The sequence below is a fragment of the Ctenopharyngodon idella genome, chromosome 10 (genome assembly GCF_019924925.1).
Source record: "Ctenopharyngodon idella isolate HZGC_01 chromosome 10, HZGC01, whole genome shotgun sequence".
NCBI classification, from domain to species: domain Eukaryota; kingdom Metazoa; phylum Chordata; class Actinopteri; order Cypriniformes; family Xenocyprididae; genus Ctenopharyngodon; species Ctenopharyngodon idella.
In genome coordinates, this window is record NC_067229.1 from 41140369 (window position 1) to 41158699 (window position 18331).

Consider the following 18331-nt stretch of genomic DNA (forward strand, 5'->3'; position numbering starts at 1 on the left):
CCACCCCTGTCCAGTTGGTGGTGAGTGCACACCAATGTAGCAGCAGAGCGCGAGTGAAAACGATGCGTTTGATTACACACAGGCGAGAACCCAGTTTAAGTCCATTTTATAATAATAAAGTTATAATACTTATACTTACGTAATTAAGTTTCTAATCCAGTTCGTTTTGTCATTTTTCTTGCTGACTCTAAGTTTATGGTCAACAAATGGCTTTTCTGAGGTATAATGTTACGTGACATTGTTTGCAACACTGATTGAACTGACGTGATACAGATTTTGGTAAGTGACTGTATCTTTCAACATATTTTTTGATTTTCATTCATGTTTATTTCGTTCTGTAAAGTAGTAAAAAGGAAAAGATGATCGCGTTCACTCACGATCCTCGACAACTGTTCAAGATGAAAACTGAAAAGTGACGCAGTCTTTGTTCAACTTTCTTTTAATAATATAAATAAATGCATAACCTAGGCCTATTTGCTTATCCTGTAAGTTTGTGAATAAAAATGAAAATGTGGACAAAATCAGAAGCTATTAAATGTCTTATCATTAAAATATAAAAATTAAAATGATGGGTAATAATTGATTATGACGGACTTTTTTACGAACCTGTCCGTCAAAATGACGGCAAAAGTCTAACACAGCTCTAATCTGCTATGTATGACTATAAAGCATGAAGATAGTAAGATTTATAAACATTAACATCAAAATTTTCTGTAAAGATGCTTTGAAACAATGTGTATTGTGAAAATTGCAACAAAAATGAATGTCTTTTCCTCACCAGAGCTATCATACACCCGTTGAAGATCTGGAATATAGCACAGTAGTTGTGGACTACTTTGGTACTTTTATCATGCTTTTTTCCCCCTCTTTTTTTGGAGCTTAATGCCATCCATCTCCTTTCACTTTCACTGTATGGAAAAAGATCAGGAAAAATATTCTGCCCTGCATTTGTGTCCCACAGAAGAAAGTAAGTCATAAAAGTTGGAATGACATGAGTGTGAGTAAATAATGACAAATTTTTCTTTTTTGGGTGAACTGTCCCCTCAGGACCAGATATGCAGAGCAACATGCCTATTTGATCAAAGAAAACTGTTCTTTTCAGAGTCACCATGAGCAATTAATGGCCATGTGTGATCATCAAGATTGAATTGACACCAAATTAAAGAGGGATGTGAAACAGACATAGAGGAGGCGACCGTGTCAAATCGTCAAAGTAGGAAAAAGACATACAGTATCTAGTGACATTCTGCAGTTTGTGTATAATCTCGTCTCTGTGATTGAGCATTCGATCATGAGCGGTTAGGAAAAATGATCCATCTTTCAGTAATTTAGACTTTGCTCTTATCAAACGTCAGATACAAATAATCCAAGCCCACGCCCTGACCGTCCCGTCTGGCATCTTTAACACTCAAAACTGGCATACTTAATCACCGACACGACAGACAATCCATTGTGGATGGCGATGGCGTTGTGTGTCCTTGCAGTCTCGATAGGTTCAGATAATACTGCCGTATAATGGCTGTGCTCTTTTCACAGGGCCATTCAATTAGCCAGTTAAATGCTCCGGCAGCTCTCATTGCCACCCAACATGCACGAACACAGAAATGAGAACAAACTTTTTTTTATTCAATGCATCAAATATTGCCCAAGGGCCTTATGAGCTTGTGAACAATTTCAGAGTGGGTCTAATGTTATAGTTGAAAGGAATAGTTTTCTGTGGAGCACAAATAGTGAATTTTGGATATATAGCTGGATAGATAGATAGACAGACAGAGACAGACAGACAGACAGATAGATAGACAGACAGACAATTAACTTTTTTAGGCCAGTACAATCACTTTCCCAAAATGCATTACCTGTGTTAAATTTCTTTGAATTGCAATCCATCCAGGTGTAATAAGCACTGAATTCACACTGTTGCAAAGTTGCTGAATGTGCAGAGAAGGCAATAAAGTGCTGGTTTCTATCTGATGAGTCACACAGAGGTAAAGGATCATGGGAAAAGGGCAGAGGACACTTGGCAGGAGATAGGAGAGCACGGAGGGAGATTTCTACTGCAATTTTACACAAATGAGAAGAGAAGGAAATTGAGAACTGAAGAGGGAGTATTGCTGCACAGAAACTGCAGCTGGTGTTTCCACATATATGAATGATATATACCAAACCCGCTCATTCATAGGCGCCAACCCTGCCACCTGCTGTGAAATATGAAACATCCTGATCACGGATGCGGAGCTCCTATAGGTCCTTTGTTCTAGAGAGCGAGCTCCCTCAAAGTGAGAAAGAGAGAGAAACCCGCAAGTTTTCCTCTATTATCCCCTATTCCCGCAGCAATCATCCTAGCATTCAGCCGTGAGCCGGGGCAGATAGGTCGTCTGCTCCAGCAGTGCAGGCCAGGAGGGTAAAAACTGTGGAGCAGAGGTGCACAAAATGAGCCTCACAGAAAATGCACTTGTGTGTACAGTTACACGCACAAACCCTCCCGGAAGAGGCACATTAAGCCAAGAGCATTTCTCATGTGATGTCACGGAATGGTGAATGCAGAGCTCATGAATATTACTTGGGTATGCACACTTAATTTAACATTGTCTTTCACTGTTTTTTTGATAAATAGTTTAGTCTGCTTTTTTGCATGAGACAAAATGGAAATTAAAACAAAAACAATAGCAATAGTATATATTATTATTAAAAAAAATGTCAAAAAACAGTGGAAAATTACAGAGCCCCTAAGAGGACAAAATGAATAAAAAAAATAGAGATGGGAGGAAAGTATTGTGTTCCCCAAAAAACCTTTGCATTTTCTTGCAAAACATTTGCGATCTCGCGCAAAAGTATTGTGGTCCCCCGAGAAACTTTGTGTTCTCTCGCAAAACATTTGCGTTCCCCTGAGAAACATTTGAGTTCTCTCGCAGAACATTTGTGATCTCTCGCAAAACATTTGTGTTCCCCTGAGAAACATTTGTGTTCTCTCACAAAACATTTGTGATCTCTTGCAAAACATTTGCGTTCCCCTGAGAAACATTTGTGATCTCTCACAAAACATTTGTGATCTCTCGCAAAACATTTGTGTTCCCCTGAGAAACATTTGTGTTCTCTCACAAAACATTTGTGATCTCTTGCAAAACATTTGCGTTCTCTCGCAGAACATTTGTGATCTCTCGCAAAACATTTGTGTTCCCTTGAGAAACATTTGTGATCTCTCGCAAAACATTTGTGTTCCCCTGAGAAACATTTGTGTTCTCTCACAAAACATTTGTGATCTCTCGCAAAACATTTGCGTTCTCTCGCAGAACATTTGTGTTCCCCTGAGAAACATTTGTGTTCTCTCGCAGAACATTTGTGATCTCTCGCAAAACATTTGTGTTCCCCTGAGAAACATTTGTGTTCTCTCACAAAACATTTGTGATCTCTTGCAAAACATTTGCGTTCTCTCGCAGAACATTTGTGATCTCTCGCAAAACATTTGTGTTCCCGAGAAACATTTGTGATCTCTCGCAAAACATTTGTGTTCCCCTGAGAAACATTTGTGATCTCTCACAAAGCATTTGTGATCTCTCGCAAAACATTTGTGTTCCCCTGAGAAACATTTGTGATCTCTCACAAAACATTTGCGATCTCTCGCAAAACATTTGCGTTCTCTCGCAGAACATTTGTGATCTCTCGCAAAACATTTGTGTTCCCCTGAGAAACATTTGTGTTCTCTCACAAAACATTTGTGATCTCTCGCAAAACATTTGCGTTCCCCTGAGAAACATTTGTGATCTCTCACAAAACATTTGTGATCTCTCGCAAAACATTTGTGTTCCCCTGAGAAACATTTGTGTTCTCTTACAAAACATTTGTGATCTCTTGCAAAACATTTGCGTTCTCTCGCAGAACATTTGTGATCTCTCGCAAAACATTTGTGTTCCCCTGAGAAACATTTGTGATCTCTCGCAAAACATTTGTGTTCCCCTGAGAAACATTTGTGATCTCTCACAAAACATTTGTGATCTCTCGCAAAACATTTGTGTTCCCCTGAGAAACATTTGTGATCTCTCACAAAACATTTGCGATCTCTCGCAAAACATTTGCGTTCTCTCGCAGAACATTTGTGATCTCTCGCAAAACATTTGTGTTCCCCTGAGAAACATTTGTGTTCTCTCACAAAACATTTGTGATCTCTCGCAAAACATTTGCGTTCCCCTGAGAAACATTTGTGTTCTCTCGCAGAACATTTGTGATCTCTCGCAAAACATTTGTGTTCCCCTGAGAAACATTTGTGATCTCTCACAAAACATTTGCGATCTCTCGCAAAACATTTGCGTTCTCTCGCAGAACATTTGTGATCTCTCGCAAAACATTTGTGTTCCCCTGAGAAACATTTGTGTTCTCTCACAAAACATTTGTGATCTCTCGCAAAACATTTGCGTTCCCCTGAGAAACATTTGTGTTCTCTCGCAGAACATTTGTGATCTCTCGCAAAACATTTGTGTTCCCCTGAGAAACATTTGTGTTCTCTCACAAAACATTTGTGATCTCTCGCAAAACATTTGCGTTCCCCTGAGAAACATTTGCGTTCTCTCGCAAAAGTATTGCGGTCCTCAGAGAAACTTTGTGTTCTCTCGTAAAACATTTGCGTTCTCTCGCAGAACATTTGCGATCCTTCGCAAAAGTATTACAGTCCCCCGAGAAACTTTGCAATCTCTCGCAAAAGTATTGCAGTCCCCCGAGAAACGTTGTGTTCTCTCGCAAAACATTTGCGTTCCCCTGAGAAACATTTACGTTCTCTCGCAGAACATTTGTGATATTTCGCAAAACATTTGCATTCCCCTAAGAAACATTTGTGTTCTCTCGCAAAAGTATTGCGGTCCTCAGAGAAACTTTGTGTTCTCTCACAGAACATTTGTGATCTCTCGCAAAACATTTGCGTTCCCCTGAGAAACATTTGCGTTCTCTCAGAGAAACTTTGTGTTCTCTCGTAAAACATTTGCGTTCTCTCGCAGAACATTTGCAACCTCTCGCAAAAGTATTGTGGTCCTCAGAGAAACTTTGTGTTCTCTCGCAGAACATTTGTGATCTCTCGCAAAACATTTGCTTTCCCCTGAGAAACATTTGCGTTCTCTTGCAAAAGTGTTGCGGTCTTCAGAGAAACTTTGTGTTCTCTCGCAAAAGTATTGCGTTCCCCTGGAACATTTGCCTTCTCTCGCAGAACATTTGTGATTTCCTGCAAAACATTTGCGTTCCCTTGAGAAACATTTGTGTTCTCTCGCAAAACATTTGCGTTCTCTCTCAGAAGTATTGCGTTCCCCTGAGAAGCTTTGTGTTCTCTTGCAAAACCTTTGCGTTCTCTTATAAAAGTATTGCGTTCCTCCTTGAAACTTTGTTCTCTCGCAAAACATTTGCGTTCTCTCACTAAAGTATTACAATCTTTTACAAAACATTTGCGATCTCTCGCAAAAGCATTACGTTCCCCAAGAGACTTTGTGTTTTTCCTCCCACCTTATATATATTTTTTTTAAATCATCGATATATCCCTTTAGGGGCTCCATAGAAAATGGTCATGAAAATCAAAATTTTGACAGTTTTTGCCATTAAAAAATGTATTTACGTAAGTGGGCTTCAGGGGAAAATAAGTAAAATGATAGAAAATATATTGTATGCACCTTTTAAGAGACTGTCTATAGTCAGAATACAGGTACTGCTGTTCACATTTATCTCATTCTGCATTAAGTATTAAGTGTTGAAGAGAGAGAGTATAAATTACAGCTGAGCTTTGTGATATTAGCAATTTCGCCCTGTGATAACCCTCTTTAGGTGCAGACAAGACAGGAGTTTAAGCAGCGGGGTGAGCTAATTACAGGTTTGCATTAAACGAGCCCCGCTGAGACTACAGCTCCCCCTCTTACTCTATCCTTTCTCTTTTTTACAATCATTCCCCACATTTTCTCATTCTATTTTTTTCTGCTTATGTCATTTACCTTCCTCTTTGCTTCCTTCGTTACACTCTGGTTCCTCCTCTCAACTCCTTCCTTCTCTTCCAACTCCAACTGCAAAATCATCAGCGGTCTCTCCCAGAATAGAAAAGCCATTACTTACATTTAAAGCTCAAGTAATACATTGTGAAAATCGCAGGCAGGCAGATTTGGATTAACCTCGGCTTTCCGTACATCAAAAGAAAAATGCTGTCTCCCAGCGGTCGCGTTCAAGTTATGTGCCAGAAAGAAGGGGAAAAAACATATTTCAGAGCCATTTTTTTTTTTTTTTTGCATTAAATTGCTTTTCCGGTTGATTCTCGAGAGTCAAGCTGCTTTTCATGGCTCTACCAAAGATGTGCAGTCACAGGCCAAAAGTTCAGCAACCTCATCAAAAGCATGAGTTGTTTTCTGAAACAGCACATTCACTCTGAGTCACGCTCAGACTGTGTATGCGTGTAGATGAGTTTGAGTCAGACTGGAACAATATGAGAGTGGGAGAGAGAGAGAAGACAGATAAATCAGAAATAGAGACATCTGTCTGTCTACCTGCAGGGTACAAAAATGTGTCTTGTTCCCTTTGTTTTTACTTGAGGTTTAGCATATATATATGAGAAATATAATGTTTGTTAATAGTTCTTACAGTAACTTGGTAACAGGGTGGAACGATTGGGCTTGACAAATGCAATACTACAACTTTGTGCAAAAATTGAGTAAATGTACTGAAAATTAAGGTTTTTTTGTAATGAAAAAATTATAATATATTTTATATTAATATTATATAATAAATAAATTAATAAATCACTATATTTTTAATGTAATGTATTTAAAAATAACACTAATATATATATATATATATATATATATATATATATATATATATTTAATATATTATATATATATATATATATATATATATATATATATATATATATATATTTTTTTTTTTTTTTTCCGTTAATTGTTCTTACAGTAACTTGGTAACAGGGTGGAACGATTGGGCTTGACAAATGCAATTAACAATATGATCACTATATTATTAATGTAATGTATTTAAAAATAACACTAATTTATATATAATATAATATATATATATATATATTTTTTTTTTTTAGTTTTTGTTAATAGCTCTTACAGTAACTTGGTAACAGGGTGGAACGATTGGGCTTGACAAATGCAATACTACAATTTTGTGCAAAAATTGAGTAAATGTACTGAAAATTTATTCTTTTTGTAATGAAAAAATTATAATATATTTTATAGTAATATTATATAATAAATAAATTAATAAATCACTATATTTTTAATGTAATGTATTTAAAAATAACACTAATATATATATATATATATATATATATATATATATATATATATTTAATATATTATATATATATATATATATATATTTAATATATATATATATATATATATATATATATTTTTTTTTTTTTTTTCGTTAATTGTTCTTACAGTAACTTGGTAACAGGGTGGAACGATTGGGCTTGACAAATGCAATTAACAATATGATCACTATATTATTAATGTAATGTATTTAAAAATAACACTAATTTATATATAATATAATATATATATATATATTTTTTTTTAGTTTTTGTTAATAGCTCTTACAGTAACTTGGTAACAGGGTGGAACGATTGGGCTTGACAAATGCAATACTACAATTTTGTGCAAAAATTGAGTAAATGTACTGAAAATTAATTCTTTTTGTAATGAAAAAATTATAATATATTTTATAGTAATATTATATAATAAATAAGTTAATAAATCACTATATTTTTATTGTAATGTATTTAAAAATAACACATATATATATATATGTGTTATTTTTAAATACATTACATTAATAATATAGTGATCATATTGTTAATTGCATTTGTCAAGCCAAATCGTTCCACCGTTACCCAAGTTACTATAAGAACAATTAACGGAAAAAAAAAAAAAAAAAAAAAAAAAAAAAAAAAAAATATATATATATATATATATATATATTTTTTTTTTTTTTTTCGTTAATTGTTCTTATAGTAACTTGGGTCACGGTGGAACGATTTGGCTTGACAAATGCAATTAACAATATGATCACTATATTATTAATGTAATGTATTTAAAAATAACACTAATTTATATATAATATAATATATATATATATATATATTTTTTTTTTTTTTAGTTTTTGTTAATAGCTCTTACAGTAACTTGGGTAACAGGGTGGAACGTTTGGGCTTGACAAACGCAATACTACAATTTTGTGCAAAAATTAAGTAAATATACTGAAAATTAAGATTTTTTTTGTATGATAAAAATTAATATTATATAATAAATCAATTAATAAATCATTACATTATTAATGTAATGTATTTAAAAATAACACAAATAATATAATAAATAAAATAAATAATATAATAATACGAATATATACATACATATATATATATATATATATATATATATATAATTAAATTTAATTTTTATTTTATTTACATTTTTGTTACATAAATTACATTAATTTAATTGTTCTTACACTAACTTGGGTGACAGGGTGGAACGATTGGGCTTGACAAACGCAATACTTGAATTTTGTGCAAATGAAGTTTTTTTTTTTAAATGAAAATCATTATATAATATTTTAATATATTTTATATTAATATTATATATTAAATCAATTAATAAAACCTTATAATAATGTAATGTATTTAGAAAATAAAACTAATAATATAATAAGTATTTTTTTTAAAAATGCAAAAGAGAAGCATTTGGGACCCCATTGTAGATAATTAGCTATAATTGAATTTTCTAATTTGCAAGATATCTGTAAAAACATATTGATTATCCCAGAAAGACTCTCCGAGATTTGAGGGTTGGACCTTTCGCCTGGAGAAACAAAGTGAGACAAAGCTGTAAAACGCTGCATAAAAAGCCCAGGGTTTGCTGATGAGATGGGATGGTTTCACGCTGACTACAGAGAAAGAGGGAGGGAAAACACAGTGTGGGAGTAGCTGTATTATTTGCAACATTAGAAATGTGCATATCCTCAACTTCATTACAAAGTACGTGGGCGTTAAGTGTGCAATCTTATCTGACCCGGACAGCTATAACAGACTCCCACTACCATCGAACGTGTGCATGTGTGCGATGAGGGTTGAGGCATGCGTGAGAAAGACAGAGCTGTTTCTTTTGTAAATATTAGGCTCAAATACTCTAAATCTCCTGCCTTTATTCTCAACCACACAACATGAAGATGATTCGCTTCCTATCCGACAGATATGGTTGATATATTTAATCTAATTTTGATGACTTAGATATCTAAAGAGACATTGATTTTTAAAAGAAAATCATTTGTTTTCAATCCCTTTCTATCTGCTTAAACCCTTATGATATTTTCTATTTGCACACAAGAGATATCAAACCATCCTATTATTAATTCCCATCTCTGAGGGAGCGTCCGTAATCTACATGATCTTCTTAGCTACCTTCGTTCTGCAGAAGCAATATAAAGGATGCAGAGCAGATCTGACGGCTCAAATGAGCATCCTCATGGGCTGCGAATCCCACAGCTGTCCGCCGTCCTGAAATCCTGTATTAATCAGTACCTGAAATTCAGCAAATCCTGTTGAAGCAGCGTATTAGCCCATCCTGGAGCTGTCCTTGGTGCTGATGTTTTGCCATTGCATTCGCTGATCGGTATGAAGGACTAACATAATGAAAAGTGCTATATTTCACACTTCCTTCTGCTGAAATAGAAGAGACCTGTTGCTGTATTAGTCACTAGAAGCTGAAGGTTTTTTTTAGGTTGTTATTGATATTTCCTTTTTCATTTTATTCTCCACAAATTTAGCAATTACTTCAGCTTGGAATGCTTAGTGTATAAACTCTATTTAAACCTTCTTTTTTTTCAGTTTTAGAGCAATACTCCACTAAAAAAACAATAAAAATAAAAACATTCTGTCAGCACTTGCACACCCTCATGTTGTTCCAAACCTGTATGACTGACTTTCTTCCGCAGAACATAAAAGAAGATATTTTGCAGAATATTGGGAACCAAACAACATTGGAACCCATTGACTTTCATTGTATGGAAAAAAAAAAAATAAAATCAAAACATCTTTTATGTTCCACAGAGACAGAAAAGGGTGACAAAAATATATTTTTTTTAGAACAGAATTTTTTATTTTTTTAGATTAACTATCTGATTGAAATAAGATTCATGATTTTTATTATTATTATTTTTTTATTTTTAGAATGTTTGAAAAATGATGATGTCATTGTAATGTTTGCCTGAATTGCGAATTGTGATTGGTCTTCTTCCTACATTCATTTGCATGCTGATTTGTGATTGGTCTTTACATTATGTATTTTCATGCTGACAGAAAATAAAATCTTATAGGTGAAGCATATATCAAATCACATCGCCAACAAGAACAACAAAAATAATTAGGAATGCACCGAAATTAAAATATTTTCATGTAAAATGGCCGATATTAAATATGTATACTATTTTGTCTGAATACATAAAAATGAAACACTAAAAAGTTAAAATTAATCATTTTAAATGCTACAAGTGATTTTAGGAATCACAACATTATAATGTACAGTATGAAAAATGGATATTTATTTTTAAATTTTTAAATTTGATTAATTTATTTTGCAAAAGATTACATTTAACGGTGTTATTAAATCATCACTATTTCTAAAAATGAACTTTTGAGCTTTAGATGATGGTAAAGATAATCTAAATGTAAAATTAGAATAAATTGGCATGCACAATCACTAAAATAATCGCTAAAATATTCGCAAATACAATACTGATCTGATAATATATTGTGCATCCCTAAAAATAATAGATACTTTCAAAATTATTTCAAATTCTTTGACATCACCAGTTGGACAAACACACCATGCCCAGAAACCAGTCAATAAGCAAACAATTATCTTAAAAGTTGGCGATTAAATGCATAAATTAAGGTCAATAAATTGTTCTGCAGTTAAAGTTATAGTATTGAAAGTATATGGCATAGTATGTGAAAGAGTGGCCGAGTTTGATTGACAGCTTTCTCCTGACCCTAACCCTGCATGAGCCGCTAGTACACCACGACCTGTACCGCGCAAGGATCCCAATGTGTAAATCATGTACCCACACAGAGGCAAACGAGTCTGTTAGGGAGAGACAACACGCTAGTTAGACTGCGTATTGAGTGGGTCCCTCAGGGAGGAGGAGGAGGAGGAGGAGGGGGGGTGTTTTCTTCCATGTGACAGGCACGCTGAGCCAGGGCCGACCGGGGTCAGCAATGCTGCTATCGACAGACACATTACTGATCGGAAACAAACGGAAAGAAGCCATTACTGAGAACAGGGTGTAGCAAAAGTAAAATCACAGGAACTATCTCTAATAATAGGGTGGAGGAAGAAAACACAGAAAATAACTACAGAGAAAAAGGGAGATAACAAAGCGAGATCTAAAGGAGGAGAGGAAGAGATGGGAAGAGTAGAAAGATGAGAGACTAGGATGTAAGAGTGCCATTTAGGAGCTTGTGGAACTTAATGGACTCAATGAATATAATCAAAAGTTCTGTTAAAATTAGTTAATGCACTAACATGAACATTTTTATTAATTAACATTAACAAAGGTTAATAAGTGCTGTAAACGTAGATTGCTCATTGTTAGTTTCTGCTAGTAAATGCATTAACTAATGTTAACAAATGACACCTTAATGTAAAGTGTTACTGACCTATTTTGTCCATAAAAATGTGTGTCTAGAGATTCTGACCCTTTTAAAATGTTTCTGCTATGTGCCATTTTATTTCCTGAACCCCTTTGTGCAGGTTGTGTTGAGATAATTAAGGTTAGCCTGACTTTCTGTCCTTAATTCGGACATGAAATGCAATTATAACTTGCCTTTAGCTCCGCTGCAGCGTCTGCTGGCATTTAAACAGCTGTTGTAAGAGACAGGTGATATTGTGGGGTGAAGGCCTGGACAGGTGCATTTAGCTTGCAGCTGAGGTCTGCTAAAGCTAGCCTCCTCTGCTCACGGCTTGACCTACTTCTGTCCATTTCTGAGAAAAACAGTCTCTGGAAAAAAGGAGAAAAGTGTTCAGAGATGTGTAAAGGAAATTTTAAAGGAGAACTTTTTTTTTTTTTAACTTTAAAGCCATCAGGACACATTCTGTGTGTGTGTGTGTGTGTGTGTGTTTTTGCTGTTCCATCTGCATATTTTTGAAGCCCAGTGCTGGGACACAAGCAATGGATTATGAGAGTTGCTAGCGCTCTTATGAAAGGACGTCACATGCCGCTCACTGAGCGTGTAAGAGTGCGTCTCTCTTGAACAGATGTTTGTTTAATAAGGGCTTAGCGTCTGTAAACACGTCCTCCGGTCGCAGAGTCTGTCTATCGAGTCATTTGCATTCGGACTGATGTGTGGACCGTTGTGTGTTTATTTCATCCTAATGTGGGTTTTGCAATAAGAACAGCAAAAAAGAGAAAGCTATGCACTCAGAGAGGAAGATAAGAGAGGAACTGGACAACAGAGGGCTAAATCAGCTGCATAATATGGGCGGTATCTCATTCTGCAAAGCTTGTATAACAAGCCAAAGCCTCCAAACGGGTTCTTGACATAATTGAAGCTTGTTTCAATTTTTGGGACTTGGTGAGTGTGCTGTGGAAAACACATTAAAATGAAAAATGGCTCTCAAGCTAACGCGACAATTGATGAAGTCGCATTATTATGAGAGGAATAAACAAAAGCTCTTAAAGGGATAGTTCACTCAGAAATGAAAAATCTGTCATGATTTACTCTCATTTTGCTCCAAATCCATTTGATTTTCTTTATTCTGCTGAACAAAAGAAGCATTATTGCAGTTCAATATATTGTCACTTTTATGGCGTTTTTTTAATAAATATACTTTATAAACACAGAAGAAACATAATAAATGATAATAATAATAAAACAATATGAGGGTAAGAGAATATGATGAAAGAATGATGACAAAGTATAAAGCAGTCAAAAATGTGCTTTATTGTATTGACAGCAGTTCTTTAGCGCTTCACTAAAATTGTGTTTCTGAGCATGGAAAGGCCAGGAAATTGACAAGAAATAATGACTTTCTGATCTCCATCCCGTCATTTCCTGGCCAAAAATAAGAGTTTTTGACTGCTTCATACTTCGCCTACTATAAAACGTACACTGTTTAAAGTCGGCATGAAACAGTATTTGATTTTCCCCTATTGTGATGTATATCCAAGTAAAATGGCTTCATGAACAAGAAAATATGTAGGGTGGGAACTTGATTTTATCCATCTGGAATTGATTGGATTGTTGGATGTAGATCACAGACATATCTAATGAGCACGTGAACACAATGGCCAATCTGAGGTGTTTACGAATCCGCTCAACAGCGCTCAAAGCGACACATTTTTAAATTTCAGTACCGACTTGGTCCCGAAGTCTGTACTTTTGACAAAACTAGTTGGATGGTTGTGGTTTGTTATTGCTGTGATGTCATGTGAATGACAGGTTGTCACGCCCTCACGCCAGTAAACGTCATCAGTGAAGAGATGTTACTAGAGGGTGGGGAAGTTATTTTGATTAAAGATTACGAGGGCACATAAATCTTATAAAAATATTGATGTGCACGGATAAATCATTTATAATAAATACTGAAATTTTTCCATAAAAAAAAAAATCAATTTTGATTTCATGGTGACTTTAACTCTGCAACTGGCCTTTCTCTAAGCTCTGCCCCTTTGATTACTGTTCTTCATTCGACAAGCTGTATAGACCATTTTGGAGCAGACGTCACAGTTACGTTACTTATAGCTGCACGCGCATGCACACTTAATTGGAGTAAAATGGGCAAAATCCACAGAATAAGAGAAAAATGTTTTGTTGTGCCTTTGGTTGTCAGAATCGGAATGCAAAAAAATATAGTCAAAAAGACCCTTTGAAGCTAAACGCAGATGTTTATGTTGCAAGTCACAGACTGGACTGATGAAACCTGCAATGATTAGTCTACTATTAAAGCATGAATTTGTTGTAAACAGTAAGTCTACATAATATTCACAAATGCAGTGCAAAGGGGACATACATACATAACAGTTACAGCATGAAATAATATTTAAACCTACAACATTTTACATAGATAACTTTTAAATATATAACATTTATATCTCACAATTCTGTCTTTTTTTCTTGCATTTGTGTTTATATCTCCCAGTTCTGACTTTTGAGTTTATATAACAATTCTGACGGGGGAAAAAAAAATCAGGATTGCGGGATATAAAGTTAATTCTTAAGAAAAAAGACAGAATAACGAGTATATCTCACAATTCTGTTTTTCCTTCTAAGAATTGTGAGATATAAACTCGGATTTGTGAGAAAAAAGTCAGAATTGTGAGATATAAACTCGAAATTAACTTTTTTTTATTCTTTTATTCCGTGGCTTCCACAGACTGCTACTGTAGAACTGTTTTTTTTTCTACCACCAGGTAGACTCCACCCACAAAAAATATCATCGCTGTTTGCAAACACAAAATGGGTTTACAGAAGGTGAAGTCTGCCTTTAGTTCTTTTGGTCCTAAGCTATGTATTATGTATACACAAGTATTTCTCTTCTAAAGCACTTTGTAAACACTTTGTTTTTAAAAGGTGCTATATAAATAAAGCTTTGCTTGCTTACTTACTTACATAAATTATGACAATTTTCATTTTTGGGTGAACCAGGCGGGGCTTAGCAAAGGCTCATTGTCTTTGAACCCCAGAAACTCTGAAATGTTTTGACCCCCACACAAAAGCAGACATCTCAGAGGTGACTGCAGACATGCATCCCTACGTTTATCCTCCAAAGGGAGCTCATTATGCGGCTGTTGAGCATCATCTCCTGTTCCATGTCTAATCTGGGCCACTGCAGCGTCTCATATTCCACCTTCTTCAGCGGAAGAGTCTTCGCACGCTCCCAACGAAGGATGGCTGCTATCCAAGGGCTCTGACAGGAACAGAAATTAGTAGATTAAATACTGCATGAGTTAGACAGAACCTGCTGCACTGTGTTTTATCCCGCTTCCACATGCAATAAACAAGCTGTACTTTTGAATTTGCTCTTGAGAACGGCAATAAATAAATGAATAAATTAAATAATTCTCATCCAAGTAAATACATTTGGAAATGCATGAAATTACTCCTGGGCTTTGCTGCAGATATGACAACACGGCTCCCTCTGTTCACCACAGTGTGGATAGAGACAGGCAGTGACCCACTTAAAGTACATTGAAAACCATGCATCACACATATTTGCATACAGAGTCCCAAAATTAACACTCACCAAGTGCAAAATGTGAGTAAAAGGTTGGAGATGGTCATAACTTTATTAGGAACTGAAACATGCGTAAAAAAAAATCGATTTCTTGATTTTATACGATTTCATTTTTACGAAACGATATTGATTCTTAAATCCCAAGAATCAATAAATCCTGTTTTCAGTTGGTGAATGAACAGAACATTTTAGCGCGCCTCCCATCAAACAAATCGCAATAAGCTTTGTGCTTTGTTACTTTTAATATGAAACAAAGTCTCAGATTTCAAATTCTGTCCATTTTATTACGAAATTAAAAAAAATAAACCGTTTTGACGCTGTTTAATGTGGCGTGACAATTCGCTGTATCGCCTCAGTTCAAGAGAAGCGGCCGGTACATGAACTGATCATCTCTGATTTAATACCATTTACAGCGCGAAATAAACATGAATGAACATCTGAAGTTATGTTAAAAGATAGAGTATAACTTACCGAAATCTGTATCATGTCTTATGTAATAGCCCAATCAGTGTTTCAACAGTGGAAAGACGTCAATAAACAATGTCACGTAACGTCACATTTACCTCAGAAAAAACATATACAGTGACCATAAACTCGTTAGTCAGCAAGGAAAATGAACTTTAGAGAGTAGCATTTTGCTAAATATGTGCACCATATTCATTATAATTTTTAATGTTCTTCAATATTTAATGCATGATTGAATAAATCCGTCAAGCCACCATTTAAGTGTTTATATTTCAAAAAACGGTAGAGTAGTACCAACTATCTCCTATGTTGTTTACAGCATTAGTTGAGAGATTTTTTTCCTTGAGAAAATTTGCCATGTACTGTACAAGATTTATATCCAAAATAATCAATCATCAATCAATCATGAAATTTATGTCAATACCCAGCCCTGATTTTAATCGATTGTAAGAAAATCTATTGATTATAATATGAATATGAATCATTTTTACCACTACCATGAAATTCTGAGGAATAAAATCACTATGTACATACACAAACACTGAGGACGTCATGCCAGATGTCCAAACTGTCATGGATTTGTTTGTCGAGTGTGTACTAGTTCCAGGAACAGAGTGAGTGTGTTCATGTGTGTTACAGATAAAGGTACGGTGTGTGACGAATGTGTTTGGACGGTGTTCTGGCCTGGCTGTGACACATAAGCGCTGAGATCAGCATATTAGGACATCCACTAATCCCAACATGTTTGATCTTCTCCTCCAACCAGCTTGACTCAAGGACACACTCCTTTTCACTCACACACACACACAGTAGAGGGCATTTTGATTCTTTCGGTTAAATCTGCTCACCAAAAAGTTTAATTCAGCTTTGTTCAGTGGCCCTTTCTGCATGCTGTATCACCAGTTGGTGATGACAAATGAAAAGTCTTTTTTGGTTATAAGCGATTTACTGAATCATTCACTGAAATGACCAAAACAAGTTAAGGGTTAGTTCACCCAAAAATGAAAATTCTGTCATTAATTACTCACCCTCACGTCGTTCCAAACCTGTAAGACCTTCATTCATCTTCGGAACAAAAATTAAGATATTTTTGATAAAATCCGATGGCTCAGTGAGGCCTGCTTTGACAGCAAGTTAATTTACACTTTCAAATGCCCAGAAAGCTACTAAAGACATATTTAAAACAGTTCATGTGACTACAGTGGTTCAACCTTGAAGCGACAAGAATACTTTGTGCGCCAAAATCAAAATAACGACTTTATTTAACAATATCTAGTGATGGGCGATTTCAAAACACTGCTTCATGAAGCTTTACAAATCTTTTGTTTCGAATCAGTGGTTCGGAGCGTGTATCAAAGTCACGCCCCCCAGTGGTGAGCTATTGAAATTTCGAAACACTTATGACATAACAAAGCCTTGTTTACTGAAATCACGTGACTTTGGCAATTCTTTTTTTTTTTTATGTATATATATATATTTATACATAAAAAAAATATATATATATATATTTTTTTTTACAAAATTCATGTGCCTTCATAATCTCATATAATCAATCTCATAATCAAAATAACTTCCCCTCCCTATTGCAGCAACTTCTCTTCTCTGATGACGTGTTTACTGGTACGAAGGCAGGACAACCTGTCACTCACATGACATCACAGCAATAACAAACCACAACCATCCAATCAACTCCCCATGGACAAAATCAAGTCCCACCCTACAATTTTTTCTTGTTCGAGAAGCCGTTTCACTCAGATATAACTCACAACAGGAATAAAAGATGATCACAGCTTCCATTTTATGCCGGCTTTAAAAAAAGAGTGAACAAAAGCAGTCAGTCCAAGGAATGATTCTTTCATTTAAAAGATTCATTCAAAAACAGATCTGTTAACAAACAAAACACTACTAACACATTCCTCCTCATATAAACACGCACACTAGTATAAGTCTCTCTTTCTCTCTTTTTTAAATTGTGTATTCTGATTGACAGCTATGTTTAGCAAAACACAAGGATTGCTTTTTATAGCCTGTGCTTTATTTGACCTCAGTCCCAGCGGGATGGTTCGCTTGTCAGCTTGATGCACGTGAGTGAATGTGTGTTTACGGTCTTTTTCCGTATGTGTATTTGTTTTGTGGTTTCGTGGGCTTTGCTTGCAAAGAACATGACACGTGTTTCCAGGATGCAGCAGTAATCAGAAACAAGACACTCATTTGTATAAATGACACATATAAAAGAAAGAAATTCATATGGGTTTGGAACGACATGCTTAAATATTTTTTTTTTTTTGATGGATTGTTCCTTTAAGCCACCACAGGAAAAAATACAGCACATCGATATACCGGTACACTGTTCTCCACCGTCGCAATGATGAATACGATGACAGATCGATATCTGTCCGCTACTCTGAATCCAGCAAATTGAGCTTGTGTTTCACGCACAAGTGCTTTGATTATAATTCTAATTAAAGTAAGTTAATCAGCATATAGGGACACAACGACCTAGAGCGCATGTAATTCAGTAACACAAGTTTCACTGGACGGGTATCGCTAGCAATTAAATCAATGTCATCTTTGCTTTGTGTCGCTTCATC

The 18331-nt window shown here is 35.2% G+C and overlaps 1 protein-coding gene and 1 long non-coding RNA gene across 2 annotated transcripts in view; one reads left to right on the forward strand and one right to left on the reverse strand.

Annotated features, from left to right (window-relative positions):
* The window catches only part of LOC127521821 (reticulon-4 receptor-like 1), a 123533-nt gene that overhangs the window by 31781 nt on the left and 73421 nt on the right, over window positions 1-18331 (forward strand). The window lies entirely within an intron of this gene.
* On the reverse strand, window positions 1606-6549 carry LOC127521864 (uncharacterized). The gene is made up of 2 exons (XR_007932477.1): window positions 5961-6549; window positions 1606-2408 (listed from the first exon to the last, which is right to left on the reverse strand). It is a non-coding gene; the product is annotated as an uncharacterized LOC127521864 (long non-coding RNA).